The 23,371-nt window shown below is 40.3% G+C and overlaps 1 protein-coding gene across 1 annotated transcript in view; it reads right to left on the reverse strand.

Annotated features, from left to right (window-relative positions):
- Positions 1–23,371, reverse strand: part of DLGAP1 (discs, large (Drosophila) homolog-associated protein 1) — a 139,668-nt gene that overhangs the window by 57,069 nt on the left and 59,228 nt on the right.

A 23,371-nucleotide genomic window follows, 5' to 3' on the forward strand; every position in this document is an offset into this window, starting at 1 on the left:
CAGCAGGCTTCCTTCTCGCTAGTTCCTCTCTGATTGCAGAGTCAAAAAACAAGTGACGTAACTCATTTAGAGACCTCACTGAAACTTTTCTATTAACACCAGCTCTGCAGAAAACATATGCTACAGATGCCTCGATCTGAAATGGTCTTCTCGTCCAAGGCAGAAAAAAATAATAAAGAAGAAAGAAACCATGAGGTCCTCTGGATTACATCTTGCAAAACCTCATAAAACCCCTTCTAGCATACCAGTGAATTAAACTAAACCATTGGTTCTACAGCTATGTCTGCCATGTCTGCATAGCACCTTGGCCAAGCAAGCCCTCCCCCAAATTTTAATGTGTTTTACCTGTTGTAACTGTGAGATTCAAACAGGAATATGGAATCCAGACCTGTGCCTCAAATTATGTCATCAAGATAGCACTTACTAAAGAATGAGCTGTTTCAAAATAATTGCCAACAATTTTTAGTATAGAGTGACGTGAAAACCAACCTGCTGGATTTGTGGTGTTGCCCAAGGTAGGGGAACATGAAGGCAGCTGTATTTCTCAGCTCTCAGACCAGAACAACCAGAGTATGCAGAACTTCGTACAGCACCAGGATACGTTTAGTACTAAGCAGCATAATGAGCTGTTGCCATCGCTGCAGGTAAATTCTGCTTGGATGTGATCCAAGCTTACATCTTTCCCCAGAACCAGCTAGGATTTGCAAGTCTTGTCACTTGAAGCACAGAAACATCCTAATTTCTATTTATAATGAAGTTAAGCCATACTTTTTTGCATTACAGAACCAAAAATTCACGTCACCTACTTTGTAGCAAAATAGCTTTTGCAGTGTAACCTCCCCTTCCTTTTGAGTCTCAATCACTGCAGAGAATGCAACTTTGCAAGGTGCTAGGAGCACTGGCTTAGGATTTTGGATGGTCCCATAAAGCTAACTCAGCCAAGCATGTCTGTTCCCTCAATAATGTTTTCATCTTGCTACCAAGTACTTGCTGCTCTGCCACAGCAGTGGCAGCTTCTCTCAGGAAGGGTTCCCAGCAACATGCATGGGGTGGCTCTGTATTAATTCTCTTTTGCAGGTCGCAGCTTGGCAATGTGGGATGCGATAACAATTGAACCAGGTGTGCTGTTTTCACCACATTCAGCTCCACTGAACTCAGCCGGAGCCTTGACATTTGGGTCAGGTTCCCTCTCCAGCCGATATCATGCTGACTTCCAACTTGCTCTGGATGAAATGCTTAGTCTCAGGTGCCACTAGGGGCACCAGTTTCAAATTGTGGTGCTGCCTGCTGCTTTTCTGGTGGACAGACCTTGCAAAGATGTGCTCTTGTTCTCCTCCAGCTGCTAAGTTATACGGAACCTATCAGAAATTGCTACAAATGAGAAGACATTTTACACACAAACTCATTTATGAAACCTGGTGTATTATGACACGAACAAACCACAGAATACAAGCAACAAGTTTTGAAATTTTTGGCTAAATTATTCCTTCTAGTACACAAAATAAGCTTTTGTAGAGTTCTTTTTGAACCTATACACCTGAAACCTGATTTTTTTTTTTCCACTTGAGACACTGCCTCAAGCGTGTGCAATTACTTGAAAATAAGGCAACATGTATTGGTGGAGCTGATTTCCTATAAAAAGATGATCTGCTTAGTATATGAAGTCTAACTAAATCTTAGTAAAGCCTTTTGCACTATTTCCCACTACACTCTCTTGGAGAAACTGGCTTCTCATGCCTTGGACAGGTGCATGGTCCACTGGGCAATAAAGCTGACTGGATGACCAGGCCCAAGGCATTATGGTGAATGGAGTTATCTCCAGCTGGCAGCTGGTCACAACTGATGTTCTCCAGGTCTCAGTAGTAGGGCCAGTTCTGTTTAATATCTTTATTGATGACCTGGACAAGGAAGTTATAGCAAGCTGAGGGTCAGTCTCTTCTCCCAAGTAACAGGCAACAAAATAAGAGGTAATAGTCTCAAGTTGTGTCATGGGAGGTTTAGATTGGATATTAGGAATACTTTTAAGAAAACAGGCTGCCCAGGGAGGGGGTGGAGTCACAATCCCTGGAGATATTTAAAAGACTTGTTGATGCGGTGCTTACGGACATGGCTTAGTGATGGACACGGTTTAGTGGTGGACTTGGCAGTGCAGCAAGCTAATGGTTGAAGTTGATGGTCTTAAAGGTCTTTCTCAACTAAAATTCTGTTATTCTATGATTCTAACCTTTAGCTGGAGTAAAGCCATGCTGGCAATTAGGACTTGAATCAATTTCAGGAAGCTGTTTTGCTCACTGCAACACTGCAAGAGCAGCTAAACCTCCATCTCTTTACGGCCACCAGGGACAGTGGCTAAGGCAGGCTGCTCAAGACTAGAACAGGGAAAAGTATGTCCTCTATCCCAGTCACTCTCCCAGCTCCAGTAACCTGCAGTTCAGCAATTCCCCTAGTCTGATGTGGTATCCTTTACAATTATAGCCCTCAGTGGAATCTATTTAATTTATAATTGCTTCTTGAACCGATGTAGTAGCAATAAAACACCTAAATAATTTTCTACATTTTGTAAAAAAAGTAAATTTTCTCCCTTAGCTGTGTGCAGTTTAACTTTTAGCACGCTCATATAAATACACCACATGTGCAATTGCCACATGGCTTCTTTTTTCTACCTGCATTTGTTCCCCTTCCTACTGGTGACATTGACTGATGCAAAGGTGTAAAACGGAAAGGGAACACTCACAGATGCAGAAACACTTTAAAACAAAATGTCTCTCAAACGGTTCCATCTTCCGACTGTGCACATTGCAAAAAATGCAAAGGTTGTTAAAAAGGACAGCTTTGAAAAAGTAGTTGACACTTTAAATTTTAAGAGAACTGAACAATGAGATATTCTGCTGTGTAAATGCTTGAAACTTCATTTGTCATCAGTAACACATACATAAGCTGTAGAAATGTCAGTTGGCTTTATAGGAACTTAACACTAATGTAACTAGAGATAATTCTGCAGAACAACTGGAAGCACAGAGCAGCAAATCCCCTTCAACTCTCTGTCCACAGCTGCATAGAGGGTTAAGTTGCAACAAGTTAGTTGAAAGGCTTGTGAAAATTATGATATAGCAATGTATTAATAAGCTGAAACTTGGCCCAAAGAGATGACACGAAAACATTTTGCCGTGTCATCAAAATGTTGGTGACAAATGGACAAATTTTGCTTGCCATTTGCTTTTGGAAGCTGAAGGCCCATGATGACTAGGTTGTTCCCATGGCTGGGAAGCAGGTGGCCATGATCTGAAACAACCCTGTCATTCACCTTCTTGATGCAGCACCAGGATGAGGAGGACAAAGCTCCTGGGTTGAGACAAAGGACACAGGCAAAACGGACTCAAATTGGGGAAAATATAATAATTTAATTTCACACTAATCGAACACACACAGGACACACACAACACAAAGAGCAGGGCTTACGTGTGTCACCTCACCCCTCCCTTCTTCCTGGGCCCAAATCACTTTGTTCCCGGTTTCTCTCCCTCCTTCTCCCCCAGCGGCACAGGGGGACAGGGGATGGGGTTTTGAGTCAGTTCACAGGCTGGTGGTTCCTGCTACTCCTTCCTCCTCAGGAAGAAGGATTCCTTACAGTCCTTCCTTGCTTCCCCACGGGGTCCCTCCCATGGGAGAGAGTCCTCCACGAACCTCTCCTTCATGAGTCCTTCCCATGAGGTCCAGAGCTGCTCCAGCCTGGGCTTCCCACAGAGTCACGGGGGCTTTGGGAACAACTTACCTGGTGCTGGGGTCTTCCAAAGCTGCGCAATCAGAGTCCAGAAGAATTTGGCAGCAAATCCACTGGCCACAAAATCCAAGTCCACTGGCCAAGCTCACCCCTCCTGGCGCCTTCAGGGAATGTTCCACCACGTTCCTCCATGAGTGCAGGGGCACAGCTGCCATCTCGCCATGGGCTGCAGGGAAACTTCTGCTTGGGCACCTTTCGCCCCTTCTTCCTCACCAACCACCAGCACCGCTCTCCTTCCCCATGACAGCTCTTCTTCCTTCTCTGCTTGCTCTGCTCAGGTGTTACCTCAGTTCTTTCGTATGCTTAATGGCAGAGGCGCATCTACTGTCCCTCCAATGGCTCTTTGGCTGGGTTTGGAGCAGGGGGAGCTTCTCAGCTTCTTACCAGAGCCACTCCTGGGGCCCTTCCCTCGCTACCAAAAAACCCACCAAACCAAACCGGAAAACCTTCCTTCTGGAGTTCAATGCTGAACAGCCCAGATTTGGAGATCAGGAGGGAGACTTAATGACAGTAATTCGTCAGACAGTAGCTCTCCTTCCTATCCTATTCCCATACCTGTGACTCTGGCAAATAACTCAGTCCCTTGAAGGACATCACATACTTGGAGCACTTGCTAAATTAATACCAGCCAGATCTTACTTAGCATAGCAGGCTCTTGGGATGTAGAGCTGGGACTAAGCCTGTACAAAACCAGCTCAGGCTATATGCTTTTGCAATCTGCTGCTAATAAAAACCAGCAGTGTATCTCCTAAGCCTCTTTTTCAGACTGCTGACAGTTCCATGTGTCTAGTACGTAGCTGGCATCAGACAAAGGGAGGTAAGCCTATAGAGTCAGAAATAAAAAACACTCACTAAACCAGATGTACTGCAGCTATAATAGTTTCCACTTATATTTGTACATCTTTAATAATTGCCAATCTGAAATGGGATCAGCTGACTGGCTGGAATATATAACAAATACATTCATGTTTATATATGTCCCTAGTTTCCTTCCCCACATGTACATGTTTGAAAAGACTCCTGGTTTGCAGCCCTCACCCAGACATCTGCAATCATTTACGGAATAAAACAGTCTGCCATCTCAGCCTGGGTTTTTCGGTGCACACTACAACTGATGTCATTTTGCTATTTTGGATTTTCAAAAGAAACAAATAGGTTTCCAGGCAAACCACATCACAGAACACACCACAGTTATCGGTTCAAAGGGCCTCACTGGCTCAGCAGCTAGCACTGTGTTTCATCACATCTTCCTGAGGTCATGCAGGGAAATGCTAGCCCAGGAATACACATCTGTGTGTATACAAATAGCTTCAGACTTTGGTTGTTCTCTCCCTGGCTGCCCCCTGAAGTAATTCTCCACAAAGAACTGTCAAGTACAGGCTTGGCCAAGGACAGACTTTAAAATGAATCACACTACATTCTGGCGTGTGGGTGTTTTGCATGTCATTTTAGGGATGAAGGAAAGCAGACTGACTGAAACTGAAATTGTTACTGCTCTATCCTATCACCTTACTATGAAAAGGTCTCTCAAAGTTATTTACAAAAGGGTATTCTGCCTGTGTTTTTCTTTCTTCTAGCTCACACCAGAACTAGGGTGAGAAATAAACTCCTTAATGATCCCAGAGCATAGAATAAGACTCGATTCAGGATAGACCACTTTAGGCCTTCACTTCTGGCCTGTATCAAACACAGTGTGTCCAGCAGGAGTAGGGAGGTGATCGTGCCCCTGTACTCGGCACTGTTGAGGCCACAGCTTGAAGACTGTGTTCAGTTCTGGGCATCACAGTATAAGAAAGACACTGAGGTCCTGGAGCATGTCCAGAGAAGAGCAGTGAGGCTGGTGAGGGGTTTGGAGAGCACGTTATACAAGGAGCAGCTGAGGGAACTGGGGTTGTTTAGTCTGAATAGGAGAAGGCTCAGGGGAGATCTTATTGCTCTCTACAATTACCTGAAGGGAGGCTGTAGAGAGGAGAGTATTCTCCCTAGTAACTAATGATAGGACGAGAGGAAATGGGTTTAAGTTGTTCCAGGGGAGGTTTAGGTTGGATATTAGGAAAAATTTCATTACTGAAAGAGTGGTCAGGCATTGGAACAGGCTGCCCAGGGAGGTGGTGTTGTCACCATCTCTGGAGGCGTTCAAGAAGCATTTAGATGTGATGCTTCAGGATATAGTTTTGTTGTTCTAGTAGTTGGATTATAGTTGGACTCAATAATCTTGAAGGTCTTTTCCAACCTTAACGATTCTATGATTCTCCAATTTGGCCAAAGAGGCTGGAGGTATTTTTGGTTCCTAAAGAAGACCTAGCATGGATCCAGTCTCCAGCAAGTAACAGATTAGAGTAGACACAGCAGAGGTAAAGCAGAAGTGCCTTGGGCGGCTCCCAGCTAACCTGAACGTGTTTTCAGCTGGTATCCTCAGGCGAATCCTGGGCTGATGCCTATGCAATGTTTCTGAAGCAAATTCTGCTCCATAAATGAAATACAGGTGTTGCAGGAAGGGGGATGGGAGCATGCTACCAGCTCAACATCAGTAGGTATTGATTAAAACCTTTTCTGACTAATCCTGACAGGCTACCAGTGATAAAATTACATCAGACTCTAAAGACATCTGGTAAACTTTCTAAACTAACATCCTTCATTAAAATTAGAGGAATAAGCTTGTCAGGGGACTCAGCAGAGCACTAAATATTTATTAGTAGGTAAACCCTTTGGAAAAAGACATGACACTAAGTTGGTAAATGGATGTGAACCTAGGTAAATGACGGAAAATATGGTGTAGGAGACTCTATTTTAGGTAGATGAAGTATATTTCTGGAAGAGCTACAATTTCAGAAGACCACAAGAATCAAATTAAGTGTCCCAATACCTTGATGTAAAAACATAAGCTAGAAATGAAAGAAATGTGAAAGCTGGCTGTAGAGACAGACACATGGAAATCAATCCCTGTGTTGTCACTGGGACTACTGTCAGTGTTTCTCATCCCTGCTTGCAGTCTGACATATGCAGGCACACACTGTGTGACTAAGATTAATTTATTGTAGGCTCTAAGTCCTCATGAAAGGGGCCCCAAAGTGTGGGTGTTGTTCAAAGTAGGCATTCAAAAGCACCGGTTTCTAAAAATGCATTATTAAAGAGGAACTCTATATGCTTGCAAGCCATATTTTCCAAAGGGCAAGCTGACCTTTTTTCCCTTGTTCTTACCCCTGAGGTGTGAGATTTCTTCCCACAGACACAGATCTTGAAAGATCCTAGCAAGAAATGATTCTTCCCCATTACAAATGCCTCCTCTACTGTCTGTATGTGCTGCCTGGCAAAACCTTCTGAGCTTTAAGGTAATATAAAAATGATTACTTCTGATTGTAAGTCATGCTTGGCATTGCAAATTTTAACTGTTTGTAGTGCCCTGCTCTACACAAATGCAATTGCTCCAATAGTTTAGAGGACTTGTCCTTTACACAGGCATGCTTATCTGATGAATAAATTTAACATTCATAAACGTGTGACCTTGCTATACCTTTTTTTTCTATTTTAGATGCTAGTCAATTTTGGATTAGGTGGTTGCTCTTGCTAGGAAAGGACTGTGATGATAGAATAAGCATCTTTGAATCTTTGTCAACAAAGAATAAAGGTAGTTTGACTTCCTTCAACTCTGGTAGAATAAAAAAGACAAAGATTTCTGTTTGGCAAACCTAAGCTGCTGTTAGCACTTACTGTAACCAAAGATAGTCTACTCCGTATTCCCATCCACACCCACTGTCCTGCCTTGAGGTCTTCTGTGCTATATCTAGGATTTTTTATGTACTTGAGTGAGTTTCTGTTGTTTCTGTCACACATGGGTAGGTACAGCTCAACAAATCAATAGCTAGCTTCTGTCTTTGCTATTGCACTTTGATCTTAAGAATTATTCACCACGTTTTTATGTTTTGGGTCATGGCAACATATTGCTTCAGGTTTATAAAACAGCTTGTTTTGTGTGTCTGTGCTCGATGGAGGACAGCTGAAAGACCCACAAGCTCCTGTGCAGATTGTCCCCATTCCCCAGCAGTTCAGTCTTCTCCAGGACATCCATCAGAATTCATTATAAAAGCCACCTGAATATATGAAGTGTCTTCTATGTTCATCATTATAACAATGCCAAGATCCTCTTTTTGTGATGGTGAGGTCTGTAAAGCTGACACACCTAAGAAGAGAATAGGCTCATCTCTATTAGATCTTCCACACCTGCAATAAAACTTTAAGTAGCTTTGTTGCAGAATCCTTCACCTTGGCAGCACTGTGAATGCCAGGGGTATACAATTTAACACTGGGCTCAGCCCGGATTTACTTTGATATTCATCAATGAAAGGCAATTTTGACAGAAAACCCTTTTGAGAATAGCAGAGAACTTTGAAGTCTTCTGCTGAAAAGACAGCTGGATTGTGTAATGAGCAGATCTTTGCTTCATACTCCACTGGTGAACCTCAGTGTAATGGCTGTGGAAAGTTAAGCACCATGTAAATAATAGAAACTAAAAGCAGTCAGCAGCTTTAGACCATTGTCTTTGAAGTTCAGAGGCGAACTGGAGAACTTTCCCACCTGCCACGGCTTTGTGTGAACCATAATGGGGTTGGGTCATTTTGTTCACTGAAATGTGTTTTCTAAAAAATACAGGGATAGATTCACCTTGGGGCTGTCCATGTGCTTTCTTTCAATCAGTTACTGAAAATCAAGCAGTTGCTAAGAACCTCTATATGGAGAGTCCAGGGGATTAACTTTTCCTGGTCCAGGCCAGTTGGTACTTTGTGGACAGAAGGAGGACAGACTTTCAGCAGGTACAAGGTACAGGTAGAGCTGCTGAAAGGGCAAAGCCACAGCTGTGATGGGCTGAAGAACAGGGCATTTGGACAACCACTTGGCGGCTCACAGAGCTGTATATTTGGCATGGTGCCTTTTGGGGCAAGATTATGTAGTGTATGTGATTATGAATCCTTTTTACTTACAGGACAAAGTTACAGAAGCAGAACGATGTTCCTCAGGCATTTGAGATCTAACTGTTAAATATAGATCTGTGATATATTATTGCAGAGAACAGCTCTGCAGCTTTTTCTCCTCTGTGTTTCTGTGGGTAGAAATAGGTAGGATCCTGGACAGAAATATAGAGGACTTGATGGAAATTGCCAAACCCTTGAATTTCCAATGAGGAGATAACCCACTTGGTTCTTCCCTGTGTTCCTAGGTTTATTTCAGTGGAAAACCAGAGCATGTGGGAAGATGGTTGCATCCTGGTCCCTTTCCAGCATGCAACATACCTGGGGACCAGGACTCTGAAGGTCCAAGGACTTGACTGGTTCAGACGCAGAGGTAGAGCATGAATGGATGGACCAGAGTAAAAGACTCATTTAATAAAGACGTGAAAATGGTTAGTTCTTATTTCCTGCTCATTTGGCTCTGAAGATTGAATTGTAAACCTCTAGTCACACAAATAGATCTTAGAGACTTACTGGGCTGTAAGTGGCTGTTAAGCAGCAACTCCTTGGAACAAAGAATCAGTACATGGGAGTCAGCACTGAAAAACGATGACGAACGCAAACTCTTTCACACTTCACTAGAATGAATTGTTTTGCCATGTACATTTTTGCAGAGTCGTGTCAGCTGAACTTTTTTATTTTGTTTAGAAACCTCATTCACGCTACTTCCAAGCACCGCATCCCGAGGTTTCCCTTTCCTAGACCTCCAGTAGAACGCGAACTCCCTCTGGTGTTTGCCTGCTAATGTTACTGCCTCAGTCACTGGGAAACCCCGCCAGATTGACGAACCTACTCCAAACCCTCTTTCCTTGGACCATGTTGGCCCTTTGGGCAGCCAGGACAGGGGGGCTCGTCAGGCACACGCCGGCCTGGAGACACCCAGGTCTGCAGGTGAACATCACTGCAACGTGGGAAGCGTTTGGCCGAGCTGTGGCTGCCGAGTGGCTCGTGGTGCCAAAGACTCATTAACATGCTCCCTGCATTTATTTAATTACATGAACAGTAGGGTTATTGCAATGTGTCTGGGTGCTTTAGTTGATGAACACTGGAACTCACCAGCCCAGCCCCGAGAGGGTCAGGAGACTTACAGGGATGTGTAAAGCGGCTGGATGATGGTTCAGAGTTAATGAACTGCTGTGCTCTGCTCTTGGGACAGACAATGTAGAACTGTCATTCAGCTGCAAACTTATTTACAGGAATGCTGGCACAGCTTCAAGGCTCAAATCTGATCTACAAGTGAGTTTCAAGCTATATTTGCAAGCAAAGGAAGCAAGATGGGATGCAAGGGAATTAAACTCCTGTCCGTAGGGCTAGATTTTACCTATGTAGTATTGCCCTAATAGTGCTGTCAATTTTTTAAAATGCAAATTTTACAAGAATATAAATTTTTTTTTGGTGTTAAAAGTGTATCACACAATAATTTATAAGGAAACACTCAACATTTTTTTTTTCCAGATTTTTGCTGTAATCAGTTAATGAAAACAAATCTGCAAGACAAGATGAAGGGAACAATGTTTGAGATACGCTTTTTGCCAAAGAGAAAAGGTTATTTTTCAGGGCAGTTTAATAGAAATTCCTTCCAAATAATCATGTGACCATTCAGCAGGGTGCTCTCTCCAACCAGCCCGCAGGCTTTTTGTATTTGACCTAAATGTCTGGAGATTTTTTTTTTTCTTCAGCATATCACATGTAAGCTGATTATTGTTGCTGTTACTTCACTTCTGAATGCGAACATCTTTGTGTATTTCGAACATTGGGGTATAGAGCTGAAACCAGAAAAGGTAAAAGAGCTTGAAAGCTCCTACTGAACTCTGACTGTCTGCCTGCCTCAGCCTTGTTACAAATAGCTCTGTCAATGCCTTGTGTTACACAGTGTGTAACCATACTACACCTTTGATGTAAAACAACTCCCCCTTAATGTGCTGTAATCTCTTATCCCCTTTGTCTCTCAGATAATAATCCTCTTGTGCATGTTAATCCTCAAAATCACATATGTTTTTGAAAGCCTTTCTTTTGGAAATTATTCACATCCATTTTCTAGGCACTGGCAACTAAATATTATAGAATACCCAGTTCTTCTGGCTTTGATCAAGACAGTGTTTTTTTGTTGTGGTGTTCTGTTTTTTTTTAATTCCAGATTCCCTGTTTGGCTGGAACTGGGTCAACAAAATGAGTAAACACTTTCTAGCTGTCCAGCAGAACAGTGGTGTGACTGCTTTTTATTTGGTCAAGAAAGAAGCACAACATTTCTGGGAGAGTTAACAGGAAATGAGTGAAATGAGATTTTCTATTTGGGTTGTAGAAGAGAGGATTAGAAAAGAAAGATCCAGTTGTCTGGAATAATTGAAAAATATCTCCTCCTGGACTACTAAAACAAGCTAGTAAAAGAAAAATTCCCACCTCCACAGTAAGAATCAAGTTCCCTAGCACTGGCACCTGGACATTTAGAAGTCTGCTACTGGCTACTGAAAGTTTCATTATTATTTATTTATTGAATATAATTAATTATTATTAACCATTTTTAGGTATTGCCACCTTAAGTCAGAGGTAGAGGTTGAGACTGGAATTACTTCATCAGATCAACATGTTTATTTAAATGACCTAATTGTGACAATAGGTGATTACTGTGAGTCTCCTCAGGTCAAGTGTAAGACCCTAAGTGACACAAAGTGTATTAATAGGAGGATATGATGAGTATTAGACTAAAAGTTCAAAAAAACCTTTGTATTTGCTGACAAACCTGCACATTGCCATCAGGAGTTTGTAGTAAGCTAGGAGGAGTGCTGAGGTACAGCTTGCAATGATATAACAGCACAAGCTGCTGAACAGACCATCTCATCTTGTCTGTTCAAACCTAGCCAGTTTGGCTCACTTGCTCTCCAAAAGACCAAGCACAGAAATTTCTCCAAGTTTGCTTTCTATGGACAGCAGACTTGACTGCCAACAGGACAGATTCTGCTTGTACTGCTGAGGTCTGGGAGCATTTTATTACTTTTTGGGAGGTGGTCCCCACCATCCTTGGCTTGGGGATCTCTGATCTGCAACCCCCCTGTGTTGGTCTGTCCTACTCAGCCACATGGTCCTCCCCTCTCTTGGTCAGTGGGTAGAGGAAGGGATCAGCCATGGGCTCTGGGTCAGCTGCTGACTCATGGCAGCTGCACTGGAGGATGATGAATAAATATGCCTGAGCTAAATAGCACAGGTCTCTGGCATCCTGAGTTAACATATCAGTGTCTGTCATTCAATCTTGTGACTAGAAGAGCCTTAAAGTTTCTCCTGAAGTCGTACAAAATCAAAATTACCTTGCACTTACTTCATTCAATTTATAACCTATTCCTCACAAGTCACAAACCTGAATGCAATCTCCCCAGTTTCAAGAGTTTAAGGGAGGGGGTCTCAGTGTTCTTTTAGCCTAAGTGGCTTTGAACTTTGTTGAAGTTCTAGGGCTGCCCTGTAGACCTGCGGGACCTGCTTTGTGGTGAACTGCAGCAGCACGTGTATGGTAGCTCAATGACTGGCGTAACGAGAGCAATAAATAGTACTGATAAACACTCCAAGCTGAAGTGGGCTGCACATGGGAATCAGGCAGTACTATTTCTAAAAGAAAGGCAGGAAATTAGGCTCTCTTATGCCAGTACAAATGTTTACTGTAAATCAGCAAAATTAATGGTTCTAGCAGAGAGAAACTCTACTTTCACTGAAAAATTCACTGTACTCCAAGTCAACTAGCCAAATATTAATTTCCTTACAGCTGTTTTTGCCATTTACTTCCTTGATATGCCAAAAACTAAGTCAGCTGAATTTGCTCAAGAGTGCAAACATTTGTGTTGCATAAAATAAGAAACTCAAGTATTTAATCCATTTTTAGGAAACAGAGTTAACTTATCAATGAGAAGTGATAATCTTCCCATCTCTCATGAAAGTCCAGCAACTTCACATAGTTATAAAACACTTGGGTAACTTGACTGCATGAAGTTTTAGATTCTGAACTTGGCAAACACCTGTCAAAAGGAACCAGTTTTAATTTGCTGAGTAGAAAAAAGTGAGGTAAAGCACCAAGACCCCTAGGATGAATTTAAACATTTTTTTCATTTAGATGCATCAATACATAAGAAAATAGAAGTAACCTCATCTCCTCCCTTACTTTCTGTAAGAAGGTTTAGAGGTATGTCACAGGAAGCAAGCTTGCTCTCCTTAGTCCTCATCAGGCAACTCTAGATTGCCAAAGCCTAATTAGGTAATCACTTTGCCAAACTTTGTTAGTAGTCCATTGATTAGAAAAATACAACTTCTAAATTATGAAATATGTTGCCCTGATCAGTTTCTGAACTTTTAAAATCATCTTAATCACTCCTAAATCACTGCTTTAATGTTTGTGGATTGGAAAACAAATTATTGAGGTAAGAGCTAATAGTTATAATTAATACTGTCTTTCTTGCATCTTAATTCTTACTTGAAATGAGATTAAGTGAACAAGAATTAAAATAGAAGCCCATGTAAATCCTCTGAATATATGTTATTATTATGAAGGGAAGAAAAATTTTATATAAAGATGAGAAGCTTAATGTTATCTGCACTTTCAAGACTGGAATCAGAATGTCCAGATTAAAATTCAGGCTCTAATTCCCTTTTTATCTCAGCTTTCTCGTCAGTGATACGAGGGTAATAATCCTCACTTTTCTCCTTCATTAATTTTTTCAAGGTGAAAAATACAGTGGCAATGTTAAGTATTATAATAGTTTTAAAAGTATGAGTGAAGGGAGATATACCATGAAAGTAAAGAAATAGAGTATTTGAAACCATAAATGCACAACAATGAAGTCACCAGCAAATAAGTCTGCTGAAGAAATTTTTTATTCAGTGGCAAGGAAACAAAATTTCAGAAATCACCACATGACTGTTTTTTCACATATTTCCCACTGAAGATCCATGCGGAAAAACTGATTTTTGAGGGTTAAACTTAGTACAGGTGTAACTACCTTTTGATGTATGTTTGGCTAGAGTCTTTCCAGAAGAGTGGTTGTACAGATGAAGAAAAGGAGTAGTTTCCTAGTTTACAACTAGTAAAATGTTGTAATTAAATGAGTTTCAAAACACTGAGCGATACATATAAAAGAAACTACAAATCCCTATTTAATTACCTAACTGTATTATAAAAAACCCAGCCCCTCCCACTTAGAAAATTAATGGAGAACATAAATGGCATAATGTTGTAACTAACTACAGAAGGAAAAAAACCCACATCCTTAAAACACTAAAATTAATGTCAGCAAAAATAATCCATCACTGGTTAAGATAGCACATGACAAGCATAATTGTCTTATTGTTTTTCTAACTCATCAGTAGAACAAGATGAATGACAAACCTTACAAGCGACAGCAATTTATCAGTTGCTTGTAAACTAGTTTAGCTATAATGCTAAAGTGTGTATTACTATATATCAGGTCTGACTCCTTTTTTCGTATCATGGACATCACCTAGTTACTTCTTCTCTACTGTGGATTTTCAGGACTTACTCCACTGATTATCATGTGAGCAAAATGCTTTGGAAACTTTGGTCCTTTAGCTTTTTTACTCCTCACATGAGCAAAACTTCACACCAAAATGCAACTGTTTATCATTCAAAAACAATGGGACTTAGTGGCCATTTGTGGGTTTCCTCTCAGAAAAGACAGTCAAAACTCAAATCTTACATTTACATTTATGACCAAAACACAGAAATCCCAACCCACTTCACACATCAGGCATTTCTAAATCAATAGGAAGGCTTAAGCACCAATGTGATTTTCAGGATAAATTCATTTGGTTTGTAGGGCATGGAAATGATTTTCTTATTCTTTCAAAGGCAAATTCAAATTCATCTTATATATAACTTTCTAAAAAAACTTCAGGTGTAATTAAGTGAATCAGGGAAACAACCTGTGTATACATACAACCATGTATAACCTAAGGCAAGGCATATGCAGAAGTCCTCCTTTGCATGTTGTTATTTGCCATGGAGGTGTCAATGCTTCTTGTGACCTGAGGGTCCATCTGTACACTATGTAAGATGAGGATGAAGCCCAAATGACAGAAATTGAAAAGTGACTGTAAAACTGTCAGATTTTGCATGCTGACACACTTACTTTTGTAGTGCTACATTATTCTGTCCTGTCTGATTAAAATCTGGAATAATATTAAAATGAACAAATGTGACATCAAAAGTGCAAGAGCATGATACCATAAGTATGTTTTGTTTTTCTGCAGAAAATTAATCCTTTCCTAATTGCATTCATGGTTAATATGACAGTTATCTGAAGAAAAATACTTTAATGACAGGCATTGGTCTAGATACTCAGTTTCCACAGAAAAACACAGAAGAATGTGTGATGCCATTTGGCTGTCATAAAATCCATGAACATGTCATCTTTTGTCATTTCAAAGTAGCTTTAAACCCTACAGTTAAGACATGCAGGTCTATCATTATGTCAAATCCCAAGCTTTTAACACCAAACACATGATTAGTGTTGTCAGACCTGTCAAAACTCAACAACTTTGGCAGACACTAAATGCAGTAGCACTGACTCAGTTGTCGGCAGCTGGTCCCACCCGCTGTGGGACCCAGTCAGGATGTTCCTGGCAGCCCCCTGGGGTGACCTTCTGGACTTCCACCTTCTCTAAAAGGCCCTGGGCAAGCCTGAGCACAGACTGAGCTTTGTCAATGCTGGAGAGACAGTGAAGGGATTTAACAGGTGGCTGGTTGCTTGACTTTCTGTTTAATTGACGATCTTTGTGCTGCTGAGACCAAATTATATTGTTTACAATGTGTTATGAAACACTACTTTGGATGGGGTATTTTTTGTTATTATTGAAATCAAGTAACTGAATGCAAGGGGCAGCTGTGCAAGAATCATATTTTGTAGCCACTACCATATTGTATTACATTATACTACCAAAAGCACTCAATGAATGTCAGATGGTGTAAGTTTTCACTGGCTCAAGTCTTCTGTAGCTGCATCTTTCCTGAATGCAGATATATTATGAGAATAACTAAAAAATACTTTACAGTTTCACTTTTCAAAGAATGATTACTTGTATAGTCATTATGTGCCCAACTCTATGGGGCTCAAGCTTTGAAAAGCATAAAACCAAATATATGTATAAAAGTTATGAAAGCTTTTCATGCCAGAAATTGATAATTTCAACTTTGACACACCAGGTCCTTACAGGATTTGAAAGAAGCAGCTGCACAGAACAATTAGGCAGCTGGAGATCAACCCTCTGCAGTGATATAAAGCTCCAGTTTCTGAGCCTGCAGGGATATGAGATATCAGATTTGAAGTAGTGACGTCTTAACATGCAGAAGAGCTGTCACTGCTGCTTTTGGTTTCAAGAAGGGAAATTATTTCTGGGGCTTAAGCCAAATTTAAAGAGGAAACATTCTGGAGGTGTATTAAGGCTAAAGCTGGAAACTCTTTAAAATGGCAAACATGTTTGAAACAGCACAGTATAAGTCCTTCTTTTGAACATTATCGCTACATTTACCTTTTCTTATTTTTAGCCTTGTTTACAATGTGTTCTTGTGCATTTGTGTGTGATAACTCTTACAACCCAAAGGCAAAATGGGAACAGCCTGTATATCACTTTGTTCCAGCATTTTTAAATCTCTGACAACTTAATTTTAATACTAGCTTTTTATATTTGGAAATTTATTATGATGATTCATCAGACCTATAGACCCTTAAATGCACATGCACAGAGAGTATGTAGAAGTGGTTTTTATATACTGCCATTGAAGTCTGCAAGTATTCAAAAACTGTGAAACCTCTGTCAGAGCTAGCCAGGTACTACAGGATCCCCAATGGTGCTTAGCTCCATTTGCATCTGCCTATAAAATAACTTCAAGTGATACTTGAAATTACTTAGAGTGTAAACAGCAACCCTCAGTATGAACACAAGTGGTTATAAAACCCATGTATTGGAGGCTGCAGGGGAAAACACACACACAGGGGCATAAGCTACAATTTAAACCAAATTCAAATTAGAGAGATATCAGAGAACAGAAGATTAGGTATAAAATGTATATAATATATTTGTCTATATAATCAATAGAGCCATACATCTGCATGAGGCACATAAGCCTTCCTAGAGGATCCTGGAAGAACAATAAATGCCCTGTACTCAAATGTAAAAAAATACAGCCCTTATAAGCCTTCATTTAGCGTCCTTGGCTATTTGTTTCCAAAATGGCTACTGAATCAGTACACAGGCAAAGCAATGCTCATCTGATCAGCAGCTCTCTCATTCAGGGGTTTCTCTTTCTTGTTCAATGTGCAGTCCCATCAGAGATCTACTAAACACAGTTCACACCACATCCAAAAGACAGAATTACTATGTTCTTGGTGGCTAGCCTTTTCTTTCAGAAAAGGTAATATATTTTAAATGTACCCATCTGAGGAAAAGGGAGGTTAATTATTCCCATTTCAAAGGTGGGGAAATGACATGTAGAACTGTAAAATTTAAGATTATCTGCTTTTTTTTTTTTTTTTTTTTTTGTGCCCAGTCTGAGATGTTCTCTAATTTGCAAGATCACATCACCTCCTACATGCAAGGGAGAGTACCTTGTGGCTTCAGTTCTCAGCACTTCCACAAATCAAGTCTGCATCTCCAGCCAGAGACCTACAAAACAAGGATCTCAAAGCAGGCAGACATATCCCTCCTCACAGCAGAGGGGCTGGACTAGCTGATTTTTAAAGGTCCCTTTCAACCCAAACCATTTTGTGATTCTGTGACATCTCCATGAAATGACTTGTTTAACATTACATCCAGCTCTCCAGGGCAACTTTCCATGGGTTTAACTGTGAGGCCATTCTCTTTATTGCTGCAGTTCCCTGGTTTTATTTTGTACAGATCTTTATTCTGGAACAAATGACCTTTGGCCTCAAATGACAACAGCTTAAAAATGTACAATAGTCTTTTTTATTTCTATACTGTCTTTTTAAATTTCTATGCTGTCTTGTTGAGTCACTTTGAGTTTTCTGTATTTTAAGCACAAAGTACTTCAGGTTATAGTCTAGAAAAACTTTTATTTTTTGAGTTTAAAAGCTTTTCTGGATCTTTCTGGGCTCAGGAATATGCTGAGACTAATCTACCACAAAATGCCATTAGTCATCTTGCCTTAACCATCACCAATCTCCTGACTTTTAGTCCCAAGCTTACCAAAGTGCCATTTGGGCACCTCATCTACCATGACCAGAGTCATCAGCAGTTTATAGGCATCCTATGAGATGACTGCTGTTTTCTTTTCCAGACACATTGTTCTTGCAGGTCACCAAGAGAGTTCACTTAGGTGAAACCTTGGTCCTTTGTTTGAAGATCTGTCTTCCAGGGTTTTAGGTGAAAATCTCAACACAGGCTTTTTTCTTTAACCAAAGTACGTAGGCATGGTGTGGGGTCTGTGAGTTTTTTTCCCTCAGCATTGGAAGGAAAACAATTTTTTCTTTAGCATTGGAAAGAAAACCGTTTTGTTGAATACTATGCATTATTTTTCTTTTTTAAAGATGACCATGGAAGACAGGTAAGTGTTTGCATTCTGCTTTAGTCTCTTTACTAGGAAGCGAGCTTGCTGCACAATGACTTTTAGAGTGCCAAGCATCCACATATTGAGTAAAGATCTCTGGAAGAAATCATTAGCTACTTGCTTTATGTGATCCCCTTTGTTACATCATGATATGCATAAGCAGAACTAGTTGTTCTCAGGTCTTGCAAAAGTGATCTCCACCTGCATCAATGGGAAAGGTCAGAGAGCTGCAGCAGTGCTTGCTATGACTCCTGCTGGTGAAGAATGATCATGCTGGAGAAGGAAGCAGCCACATCTCATTTTGATAATTTGTCTTTAGTAAAGCTATGACTGAGATTTGCATTACCTTAAAAAAAAGTTCTCATTTATTAATTTGTAGTTTGAAATTATTTTTGTCAAAACCACAAACATGTATACTTTAGGGGAATATGAGTTCAGAATGGAACTTTCTGCCTGGGGACAATTTGTACCCTCACTTAGGGGTAGAAGCAATGGAATTGATTGATTCAAGTAACGTAAAGAGGAAGATCCATGGAAAAAAATCCTTCAAGATTGAATAAAGGCGAGAAATTAAAAATTAATAAAATGGAGGCACAACAGCAGCTTCCAGGAAAGCAAGCTTTGTTTAGTAAGAAATTTGCAAACCTCTGCAATAGAAAGGGAACGCTTCAAGCAGAGCACCTGTTGAAATATTTCATTAGCCTTCCAAATCAAAAACATCATTTCACATTCTTTGTTTCCAGGATCAGATGTCAGTCTTCTTGGAAGCAGGAGCTGCAGCAGATAATGCCCTCTCTTAGGCTTTCAACAATGCTTGCTAGTTGACACTTTCCAAACGAGTCTTTCTGTTGTTCTAAATGTTGCAAGAAGAGTTTTCATTCTTGCAAATGAAGGGAATGATGGTATCACGGCGATTGCACAATTTCCAGAGAAGTGAAAGACAAAGGACACACTGAAGGGGTTCATGCTGGGCTGGAGTTCACACCCTGATGGACTTCAGTCCTTGCATCTGTGTGTCCTCTCACTTGCTGCAGCTGTGAAATTCAGAGCTGCGCCTTGGCTGCTGCAAGTGACAGTGTGGCACGGTCACACATCACAGCCCACCAGGCACTCAGGTTATAAAGGAACTAGTGCCAAGCACACCTGCATGATTTTGTTGTGATTTCACAGATATCCTCTGCTGCTCAACTTCAAAAGACATGAAATAATGGATCTACTTCTGATATCCAAAGAGGATTATCTAGGATGTTTTCACTAATGAGCAAAATTCACTTTAGCAACAGTGTTGCTTTCAGTGTTCAATAAGGATTTTTAACATTTCTATTAGAATACACACACACAAAAAAAAAAAAAAAAGAAGAAGAAAGAAGAAGAAAAAAATTAGCTCATGACTTTTCAGATATGAGAACTAGGCTTGATTCCTGATACTGCTGTTATTATCAACCTAATTTTTGTAAAGGGAATTGTATTTCATTTAAACCTAGTTAACAGTTTTGTCTTGTGCTGCAGTTACGGCCAATTCTGACCCATTTATGAGATAAAGGCTCCCTGAAGGCATGAAATGAGATAAATTGGCATATGTAGTTATTAAAATAACTCAACCCTGTGCCACACAGTCCATGCATCAGAATGAAACAGAGGCCTTACTTTTGCCCATAAATGTTACGTTTTTTAATCTATAAGTTGAAAGAACACAACATACTGTAATTGTACTGTATTTGTAGCAACTTGTTCAAAAAGAGATTTTTGTAAAAGAACAATCATGAAGTGGAATTGAGCCAGTCAGATCACTGGCAAAGCTTCCTGCTGAATATGATTAGATAAAGGAAAACGGAGACTGCAGAAAATTGCTCCTCTCAGCAGAATTTGCCATAATTATATGCAGGATGAAGAATTAGCTATTATTCTACTGTTAAATTCCTCAAGTGGCCAGAAGGAACACTCTTGCGCAATCTGCTTTTTCAATCTAGTCTATGCAAAACGAAGATCCTGTTAAAAGAAATGGAGATGTGGCTGATTAGTTTCTACAAAACTGGTAATTTTTCTCTCTAAAGGTTAGAAAGTGGAAGGATGTATAGGGATTGCCCTACCAGCACTTCTCCAAGAGCCCACAAGCTTCTGTTCAACAGAAGTTTTCATTTCAAGAAGTAAAATCACTGAATTCCACAGATGCATTCATCCCTGGCAAGCTGCAAGGCAAAAAGCAGCTAAAGCTCAACTGCTTTTCTTGTAAGGCAGCCTCTCTGTGGTGCTTCGTTGCCAGCATGACCTGAACTCTGCCCTGTCACAAGAGCAGTCACATTGCTGTGAATCAAATTCTTGTGATTTCTTTGGTTGCATGCTTCTCATTATGCAAGGAACCCACGGCTTGGAGTTTTCCCATTGCTACCTAATTCGAGTGGAGATAGTACTAATAAGATGGAATAATAATTCTGATAAGATTCAAATGACTCATTAACACAGAGAACAAGCTATGTAGCCTAACGAGAATGGGAGGGAGTGGGGGTTGCCCTTAACTCCACTAAGTGCAGTGAATAGGGACAGTGAGATTGTGACAGGTTGGCATTGCTGGCCCAGGGACTAGCAGCTGAAGAACCATGAGCAGAGCTACAGGAGTGAAAAACAACTTCTTTCAAAACAAAAATTAGAAACTGTTACATAATTATTCAAATCCGCAACATGAAACAGGATAAAAGGAAAAGGAAACAAAAGCAGGAAGCTATGAAAAGGGACAGCTTGTCTGAAAGATAATGATACACAGGCAGAAAGAGTAAGAAAAAAAAAGTGCTGTGTTTATTATGTCTCTAGATTAGCAATGCTCCTTCCTTCAATAAAGTATGCTCTGGTAATTCTCAGAATTTCTTTTATTATAGATGTTGCAGACACGATGATATTACAGTTAATGACCAGGTGGTTGATCTTAGCTGCAACAGTACTACAAGCCACCTATACCTAGTCTGCTGAGATGGCCTCACTGCAATTGTAACCACTAAAATAACCACTGCTTAAGGAAAAAGGAAAAGAATGGAAAAGATCTGTATTACTGGTAGGGGCCCAGAAAAATCTCTCAGGTTGTCAGAGCTGTAACACTGTCATCTCCTTTTCACTTCCTGCAGCCTCCCATGCAACCCATTCCCTTTCTGTAGCCAGGAATGACACGTGTCTGCTGGAGCTGCCGAGTTTGTCCAACATTTGACTGTGAAAGCACAGAGCTCCCCTTCGTGCTTACCAAGAATGCCACTGGGAGAAACCAGAAAATTAACATATAGGCAAAAGTGTGAGGAAATGACTGTTACAGCCGCGCATGATTAATATGTATGTGCACAGCTGGGAGAGCCGCAAACCAGTAACATTATGATAAAATGATGCATTTAGCAGATATAAAATATGTTTTTTATGGATACGAGTCCAGAGAAAGCAGCTGTATTGAAGAGCTGGCTGTAGAGATGGAAGTTCAATTAAAAGTCTTGTAACAACAACAGCTCCACCTATATCCCATAATTGGTGGGCAAAAGGCATCTGGGACACTGTCTGGGAGTTCTTACCTAGAAAAGCCGTTTATTCTGTACATACCACTGAACTAGATGCAGCAAATACTTTTATATCATGTAATTTTCAGATATTCTCATTTTCATCTTTAAAACAGAGGCAGATTAGCAGCACATCCTTAGTCTTAGGATGTATAGCTATGCACTATTGGATGGTGGTCCCTCTATTTTTGCGAAAATGTCAATGTCATAGTGTTGGTTCAAAAAATAGTCTGTTTGCTGGAGGTGTTGCTGGCTGACAAACTAAAAGACATCTGTATTTTTCGTAGGCAGGAAAGGGTAAAAGGTAAAAGACCATGTGATAAAAATGAGTATGGAGACTTCATTGGTTTTCTCCAAAGTAGTATTATAGAGTTGTTGTAAAAATCAGAATAAACAGCCTAGGAAAAATGGTGACTGACACGAGTGTCACGAGGGCATCAGATATAGCTTACTAAACAGCAGTTTTTATTGAGTAAATGAGCTATCCCATTAGTTTCAATTTGTCCCCAAGCAAATCTTCATTGACTAACCACTTCTGTCAAGCACGGCAAACAGCCCAGGCTTGATTATTGTGGGGTGTTGTCAGAGTCTGAGCCAGAGAAATCACAGTATAAATGCAAGTCTAGGAGAAGACATGCCAGTTGACTTTAACATCAGCCACCTATTAAAATATGGATTCAATGGAGATAGAATTGGAAATCTGCAGTAAGAGTAAAGATGACTCAGAGTGCATTAAATTCAAGGTCCTTTACAAAAACACATTTTAAGCAGAAAATCTGATAAGAATCAGCAAACCAGCTAAAGTGAATAGCAGAAAGTTGTCTGGAAGATGACTTGTGCACTGGCAGCACATGAAACATATGCAGACCTCACTCTACAAAATTATTTAATGACATTACAGCTTTTGCAATGTGAGCTTCTTTTCAGTGAAGCATATTTGAGAAATGCAACACGTTCCTGCAATTTGATCAAAAGCCATGACTTGGTGACTTACTGCACTTTGAGGAACATCTACATCAATTCACATTTTGCAAAATTTCTACAAACTGCCCCAGCAGAAGGATAGCCACCTCTTCCTGCTACATTATCAAAAAGCAAACATGCACCAGTTTTACTATACAAGTGAAATGTTTTTCATAACAATATGAATGAGCTAGCTATTACTGACAGCTTGAATTAATAATTTCCCTGGGCTTCTTTCTTTTTTCTAGGGAGCATAATATCACGCTTCAGTAACAATAACAGATTTTTCAGGAGAAAAAATTAGATGTAAAAGGAGATGCCAGATGATGCCAATGCAGGCAGTGCAGTTCAGTATCAGAATTTGACAATGCCTCAAGCCACAAAGAAGTTAAAATCATGTTGATAGTGAGAAAAAGAAGAGTGGTTTTGAAAGAGGAAGTCTAGACCAGGTGTATGCATAATCCTGCACCCATGATTAAATTACTACAGTGATGATGTTTGACAACTACACTGTTTATTCTTGGACGTTAGT

The sequence above is a fragment of the Chaetura pelagica genome, unplaced genomic scaffold, assembly GCF_000747805.2.
Source record: "Chaetura pelagica isolate M959 unplaced genomic scaffold, ChaPel_1.0 scaffold109, whole genome shotgun sequence".
Lineage (NCBI taxonomy): Eukaryota > Metazoa > Chordata > Aves > Apodiformes > Apodidae > Chaetura > Chaetura pelagica.